Source organism: Mirounga leonina, unplaced genomic scaffold (assembly GCF_011800145.1).
Source record: "Mirounga leonina isolate KUSES-001 unplaced genomic scaffold, KU_Mleo_1.0 Mir_94, whole genome shotgun sequence".
NCBI classification, from domain to species: Eukaryota; Metazoa; Chordata; class Mammalia; order Carnivora; family Phocidae; genus Mirounga; species Mirounga leonina.
In genome coordinates this window covers 48,540,798-48,548,766 of record NW_023270855.1, presented here as the reverse complement: position 1 = coordinate 48,548,766, position 7,969 = coordinate 48,540,798, and the positions used below count along the sequence as shown (strand labels likewise).

Here is a 7,969-nt window from a genome sequence, read left to right as displayed (position 1 = left end):
CTTTATCACCGGGAAGAACATTTAAAGTAGTAACATGGAAATGAATGGCAAACACAGACTGAAAAGCTGTGATCAAAGAATTTCCTCTACATTAAAATTATAAATTTTGGCCTCGGTGGCCAAATGTAGTTTATATAACAAAATTATTACTCTATGTAATAGAGTAATAATCAGTTAATAACTATATGATAATCATTATATACCGTTAATCACAATATTAAGCAAATGGGAATCTCCAAATTGTTTCTGATTCATGATGGGACTAACTTTGGAAATTAAAAAATAAAAGGAGGGGTGCCTGGATGGCTCAGTTGGTTAACCATCTGGCTTCGGCTTGGGTCATGATCCCAGCACCTGGGAACGAGTCCCACATCAGGCTCCTGGCTCAGTGGGGAGCCTGCTTCTCCCTCTGCCTGCTCTGCCTGCTGCTCCCCCTGCTTATGTTCTCTGTCTCTCTCTGACAAAAAAAAAAAAATCTTTAAAAATAAATAAAAGAATTAAAAAAGAAACAAAAGGAAAAATTGTTGGCTATCAGAAAGTGCAGAAAGTTCAACAAAGGGACTTATTTAAAATCAATAGCAGTTGAACTTTAGAAAATTGAAACTCCAGGTTATAAATAGAGGGATTAAGCTCTTCTTTCATGATCCAATCTAAGAATCACAATTTCTGGCTTTTAGGCATTAAGCATGAAATCACAGGTAATGTTGAACAACGGCCCTTTCGTGGCTTCCCACTGAAAAATACATTTACAGCTCCCTTTATGTCCTTGTTCCTCAGGCTGTAGATGAACGGGTTCAGCATGGGTGTGACCACCGTGTACATCACCGAGGCCACTGCACTTGAGTGGGAGCTCTGGGTAGCAGCAGAACTAAGGTACACACCTAAGCTCGTACAATAAAGTAAGGAGACAACTGAGAGGTGAGATGCACAGGTGGAAAAATGCTTTATACTTGCCCTGAGCTGATGATACTCCACTTATGGAGGAAACTATCTTAGAGTAAGAGTAAACGACCCCAGCCAGGGGAGCATCACCCAGAAGCATAGCTGCAAAATACATCACCATGTTATTAAGAAAGGTATCAGAACAGGCGAGTTGGATCACCTGATTGAGTTCGTAGAAAAAGTGGGGGAATTCCAGCTTGTACAGAAGGACAGCCACAAGGTTTGCAACAAAGAATGCAAGACACTCATGATTTAGGACACCAGAACCAGCAGTTCACAGAGCAGGGGGTTCATGATGACCCTGTAATGCAGGGGCTGACAGATGGCCACAAAGGGGTCATAAGCCATCATAGTCAGGAGAAAGTTGTCCAACCCTACAAAAAGTAAGAAAAAGTACATCTGTATGAGGAAGCTTTCATTAAGTTATGACTTTTCTCTGTGTTAGTATATTCACCAGCATCTTGGGAATGGTGGTGGAGGTGATACAAAGTACAGGTTGGCAAGGAAGAAGTACAAGTATGTACAACACTGACTCAGTAATCCCTTCTTTTGTGTTGAAAGGAAATTTATAAAGAAATTCACCAGGACCAGGTGGGATTTATTCCAGGAATGCAAGGGTGGTTCAACATTCACAAATCAAACAACGTGATAGAGCACATCAATAAAACAAAAGACAAGAATCATATGATGCTCTCACTTGATGCAGAGAAAGCATTTGCAAAATACAGCATCCTTTCCTGATTAAAACTCTTCAAAATACAGGGATAGAGGGAGCATACTCAATATCATAAAAGCCATCTAAGAAAAGCATGCAGTGAATATCATTCTCAATGTGGAAAAATGAGAGATTTTCCCTTGAGGTCAGGAACACGACAAGGATGCCCAATCTCACCATTATTGTTCAACGTAGTACTAGAAGTCCTAGCATCAGTAATCAGACACCAAACTGAAGGTTACACAAGAGAGGAGGGTGGGGGATGGGGTGACCAGATGATGGGTATTAAGGAGGGCATGTGTTGGGATGAACACTAGGCAACTGCTATAAGGTGCTAAACTCAGATTATACCAAATAAAATATCTCAATATATATCTTACAATTAACAAACATTTTATAGTGACATTTTCATAGCTCTGAACTTGTGATAGAAGTGTGAAATTCCTAATTTTTTGGCAAAATTGTCATGAAGCCAAAGAGTGTAGTGCCCAAGGGTTTATATTAAAAGAACAAACTTATTATCTTTGTTGAAAAAGGGAAAAGTAATTTTCTAGAGATATCAGGGGTATCATCCACCCCAAGTCAATGCTTTGAAGGATCCAAGGGACCTAGTCAGGACTGATTCCTCAGTCTTAAACAGGAGAAAATGTTCACTCAGGAGTGGGATAAGGTGCTGGAAGTTTAGATCTCTGAAAGGCAGAAGAAGTCATAGAAAAAGGGTAAGAAGAACTGACTTCACCTGGCTTATCAGCCTTTCTCTTAGGAACAGATTCAAAAGGTGAAATTTCCTTTCTGTCCACACTAGTGTTCTGCAGGGAAGTCATGTGCCTAAAGGTGGGAGGAACAAGAGGGAAATGTGCCTAACGAGCAGACCAAAGCAGCTGTAAATACCTCCTTGGCTGCAGTCCCGCAGTGCGGGCAACCTCGGGATGAACAAGACCTGGTCATTTCTTGTGCAGTCCTAAGTCTGGATGGGGCACTGAAGTCTGATTCATTCCTGCTCTCTTGTCTGGGGACAGAGCTTCATCCTCCATCATCTACCAACCAGGCAGGTATTTTGATTTCCATGTCGAGACCTTCCTCTGTGAGACCCCATCTAGATTAGTTTTACTGCCAAGTAGGGACTGCAGTTGGTCTGAGAATGAAAGTCAAGGCATTTAGCTGAGGTCACCTCAGGGCCAATCCAGCCCAGCCCAAAGCTGAGAGTTTTCTGTGGCTGTTTGCTGGCTTGATTAAGAAATTTATTGGTTGATTAACTTATGTATTTATGACCCTAAAAATAGATGTGAACATGGAATTCAGAAATGCAAGTTTCAGCGTTAACAAGTAAATCATAATAAGGGAAATCCAATCCTATGAGGGATGGGAAACATGAGACCAAGGATCTTTGTGATTAACTAGAGTAGAAAAGTCAAGTATTAGCCATGGAGGGATATACAGTGAAGTGAGTATATGTCTTTTCTCTTTTAATATGGACATATTAGACTACATTTCCCTACCGAGGAGAAAAATCCAGACGAAAGATTTCTCACAGATACATCTATGCAAGAGCAGTCCATGAAACATACATATCACCATACCTCCTCTCTCTTGAGTATTCAAATGAAATTTTTTACATGTATTATGTGAAAAAGGGTATGCTGATGAGCTTCCTTTACAATTACCTCATTATCTGTGAGCCTGAACACGATATGGTTTAACTAACCACTCACTTTCTCTATTGAAAATTGGCTGTGGGAGTCTTGGGGTCAGAGTGGTTTTATTCCTGTTTTGTGTGGGTGTTTTTTTTGTTTGTTTTTTTGGGGGTTTTTTTGTGATCTTTCAGCAAAGAATTGCTGTTTATTTCACCAATTTATCTACTTGCCATTTTGCTTTTTTATGTATGTATAGATGTATTTGTGCAGAATGTGTGAGAGTATAAATTTTGGGTTTTAGTCTCTGAGTTAGTCATAATATATTCCCTACACTGATTTTTCTACTTTTTTGTTTGTTTGTTTGTTTGTTTGTTTGCTTTGCTGGAAGAATTGATCTGTCACCTTGACATTCTTCACTAGTTCATACTTGTTTTCCAAACACTGAAAGTGAATGTCCTTCTGTATACTTATTGCACACAAATCACCCTTTGTACATATATTCCAACTAGTGTTCATGTCTCTGTGTACCTTATTGTTCCTTTTGGCCTTTTATTATTGGATCTATTTCTAAAATAGAAATTTCATCACTTGAAAAGGATTCTTCTTATTATGTTTGACCACGAATCACCTTTACCTTCCATAAACATACTTGTCCCGTATCTTTTTATGTGCGATGAAACTAAAACTTTAGATACTGCTTTTCTCCACATTAAAAGACTTTTTCAAATCCTTTTATTCCTGAGTCCTTGGCAATCTAATTTATATTTGAATAGGCACAGGAACAACAAGTCTCCTGCTTTCTGCAATCTGATAATAAAATGCCCAAATTTTGTGAAATTTTGGGTTATTCTTTTTACTCATCTTTCTCTTGTGATGTTCACTCTGTAAGGTGTTTCACATAAATACGTCACTACTTTGTGTTGTGGACAAATTTAATTTAGCTCTTATTATTTTTGCTGGGTATAAATGGGATCTAACCAGGACTGGATGCCACCAGCACCAAGGAAGCTTTCCTTCCTCACAGTCTCTCAGGACAAATGAGCTGATTTATTCTTTATGTCTGTCTCATTTCTTCCTCTGTCTGTCTGTCTCTCTCTGTCTTTCTATCAGAATTTTTTTCTCCTGTTATTTTTGTAATTTCTTATTTAAATTTAATTTAATTAACATATAGTGTATTATTAGTTTCAGAGGTAGAATTCAGTGATTCATCAGTTGCATAACACCCAGTGCTCATTCCATCAAGTGCCCTCCTTAATGCCCATCACCCAATTACCCCACCCCCCCACACACTCCCCTCAAGCAACCCTCAGTTTCTGTCCTATAATCAAGTCTGTTATGGTTTCCCTCCCTCTCTGTTTTTATCTTATTTTATTTTTTCCTCCTTTCCCCTATGTTCATCAGTTTTGTTTCTTAAATTCTACATATGAATGAAATCATATGATATCTGTCTTTCTCTGACTTATTTTGCTTAGCATAATACATGCTAGCCCCATCCACATCCCTGCAAATGGCAAGATTACTTTCTTTCTTTTTTTTTATTCTTATGTTAATCCCCATACATTACATCATTAGTTTTAGATGAAGTGTTCCATGATTCATTGTTTGTGCATAACACCCAGTGCTCCATGCAGAATGTGCCCTCCTCAATACCCACCACCAGGCTAACCCATCCTCCCACCCCCCCTCCCCTCTAGAACCCTGTTTGTTTTTCAGAGTCCATCGTCTCTCATGGTTCGTCTACCCCTCGGATTTCCCCCACTTCATTCTTCCCCTCCCGCTACCTTCTTCTTCTTTTTTTTTTTCTTAACATAGATTGCATTATTTGTTTCAGAGGTACAGATCTGAGATTCAACAGTCTTGCACAATTCATAGCGCTTACCAGAGCACATACCCTCCCCAGTGTCTATCACCCAGTCACCCCTTCCCTCCCACCCCACCCCCCACTCCAACAACACTCAGTTTGTTTCCTGCAATTAAGAATTCCTAATATCAGTGAGATCATATGATACATGTCTTTCTCCGTTTGACTTATTTCACTCAACATAATACCCTCCAGTTCCATCCACACCGTTGCAAATGGCAAGATCTCATTCCTTTTGATGGCTGCATAATATTCCATTGTATATATATATACCGCCTCTTCTTTATCCAGTCATCTGTCGATGGACATCTTGGCTCTTTCCACAGTTTGGATATTGTGGACATTGCTGCTATAAACATCAGGGTGCACGTACCCCTTCGGATCCCTACTTTTGTATCTTTGGGGTAAATACCCAGTAGTGCAATTGCTGGATCATAGGGTAGCTCTATTTTCAACTTTTTGAGGAACCTCCATACAGTTTTCCAGAGTGGCTGCACCAGCTTGCATTCCCACCAACAGTGTAGGAAGGTTCCCCTTTCTCCACATCCCCGCCAACATCTGTTGTTTTCTGACTTGTTAATTTTAGCCATTCTGACTGGTGTGAGGTGGTATCTCATTGAGGTTTTGATTTGGATTTCCCTGATGCTGAGCGATATTGAGCACTTTTTCATGTGTCTGTTGGCCATTTGGATGTCTTCTTTGGAAAAATGTCTGTTCATGTCTTCTGCCCATTTCTGGATTGGATTCTTTGCTCTTTGGGTGTTGAGTTTGATGAGTTCTTTATAGATTTGGGATACTAGCCCTGTATCTGATATGTCATTTGCAAATATCTTCTCCCATGCTGTTCGTTGTCTTTTGGTTTTGTTGACTGTTTCCCTTGCTTTGCAAAAGCTTTTTATCTTGATGAAGTCCCAATACTTCATTTTTGCCCTTGCTTCCCTTGCCTTTGGCGATGTTTCTAGGAAGAAGTTGCTTCGGCTGAGGTCAAAGAGGTTGCTGCCTGTGTTCTCCTTTAGGATTTTGATGGATTCCTGTCTCACATTGAGGTCTTTCAACCATTTGGAGTCTATTTTTGTGTGTGGTGTAAGGAAATCGTCCAGTTTCATTTTTCTGCATGTGGCTATCCAATTTTCCCAACACCATTTGTTGAAGAGACTGTCTTTGTTCCATTGGACATTCTTTCCTGCTTTGTCAAAGATGAGTTGACCATAGAGTTGAGGGTCCATTTCTGGGCTCTCTATTCTGTTCCATTGATCTATGTGTCTGTTTTGGTGCCAGTACCATGCTGTCTTGATGATGACAGCTTGTAATAGAGCTGGAAGTCCGGAATTGTGATGCCGCCGGCTTTGCTTTTCTTTTTCAACATTCTTCTGGCTATGCGGGGTCTTTTCTGGTTCCATACAAATTTTAGGATTAGTTGTTCCATTTCTTTGAAAAAAATGGATGGTATTTTGATGGGGATTGCATTGAACGTGTAGATTGCTCTAGGTAGCATTGACATCTTCACAATATTTGTTCTTCCAATCCATGAGCATGGAACGTTTTTCCATTTCTTTGTGTCTTCCTCAATTTCTTTCATGAGTATTTTATAGTTTTCTGAGTACAGATCCTTTGTCTTTTTGGTTAGATTTATTCCTAGGTATCTTATGGTTTGGGTGCAATTGTAAGTGGGATCGACTCCTTAATTGCTCTTTCTTCTGTCTTGTTGTTGGTGTATAGGAATGCCACTGACTTCTGTGCATTGATTTTATATCCTGCCACTTTACTGAATTCCTGTATGAGTTCTAGCAGTTTGGGGGTGGAGTCTTTTGGGTTTTCCACATAAAGTATCATATCATCTGCAAAGAGTGAGAGTTTGACTTCTGCCAATTTGGATGCCTTTGATTTCTTTTTGTTTCTGATTGCTGTGGCTAGGACTTCCAATACTATGTTGAATAGCAGTGGTGATAGTGGACATCCCTGCCGTGTTCCTGACCTTAGGGGGAAAGCTCTCAGTCTTTCCCCATTGAGAATAATATTCGCTGTAGGTTTTTCATAGATGGCTTTTATGATATTGAGGTATGTACCCTCTATCCCTATACTCTGAAGAGTTTTGATCAAGAAAGGATGTTGTACATTGTCAAAACCTTTTTCTGCATCTATTGAGAGGATCATATGATTCTTGTTCTTTCTTTTGCTAATGTATTGTATCACATTGATTGATTTGCCGATGTTGAACCAACCTTGCAGCCCAGGGATAAATCCCACTTGGTCGTGGTGAATAATCCTTTTAATGTACTGTTGGATCCTATTGGCTAGTATTTTGGTGAGAATTTTTGCATCCATGTTCATCAGGGATATTGGTCTCTAATTCTCCATTTTGATGGGGTCTTTGTCTGGTTTGGGGATCAAGGTAATGCTGGCCTCATAAAATGAGTTTGGAAGTTTTCCTTCCGTTTCTATTTTTTGGAACAGTTTCAGAAGAATAGGTATTAATTAAAAGCCCTGGGCTTTTGTTTTTTGGGAGATTTTTGATGACTGCTTCAATTTCCTTAGTGGTTATAGGTCTGTTCAGGTTTTCTATTTCTTCTTGGTTCAGTTTTGGTAGTTGATACATCTCTAGGAATGCATCCATTGCTTCCAGGTTATCTAATTTGCTGGCATAGAGTTGCTCATAATATGTTCTTATCATTGTATTTCTTTGGTGTTGGTTGTGATCTCTCCTCTTTCATTCATGATTTTGTTGATTTGGGTCATTTCTCTTCTCTTTTGGATAAGTCTGGCCAGGGGCTTATCAATCTTGTTAATTCTTTCAAAGAACCAGCTCCTAGTTTCGTT

At 39.5% G+C, this 7,969-nt stretch overlaps 1 pseudogene; it reads right to left on the bottom strand.

Annotated features, from left to right (window-relative positions):
- Positions 1 to 657: 657 nt before the first annotated feature.
- On the bottom strand, positions 658 to 2,481 carry LOC118005594 (annotated as a pseudogene).
- Positions 2,482 to 7,969: the final 5,488 nt, after the last annotated feature.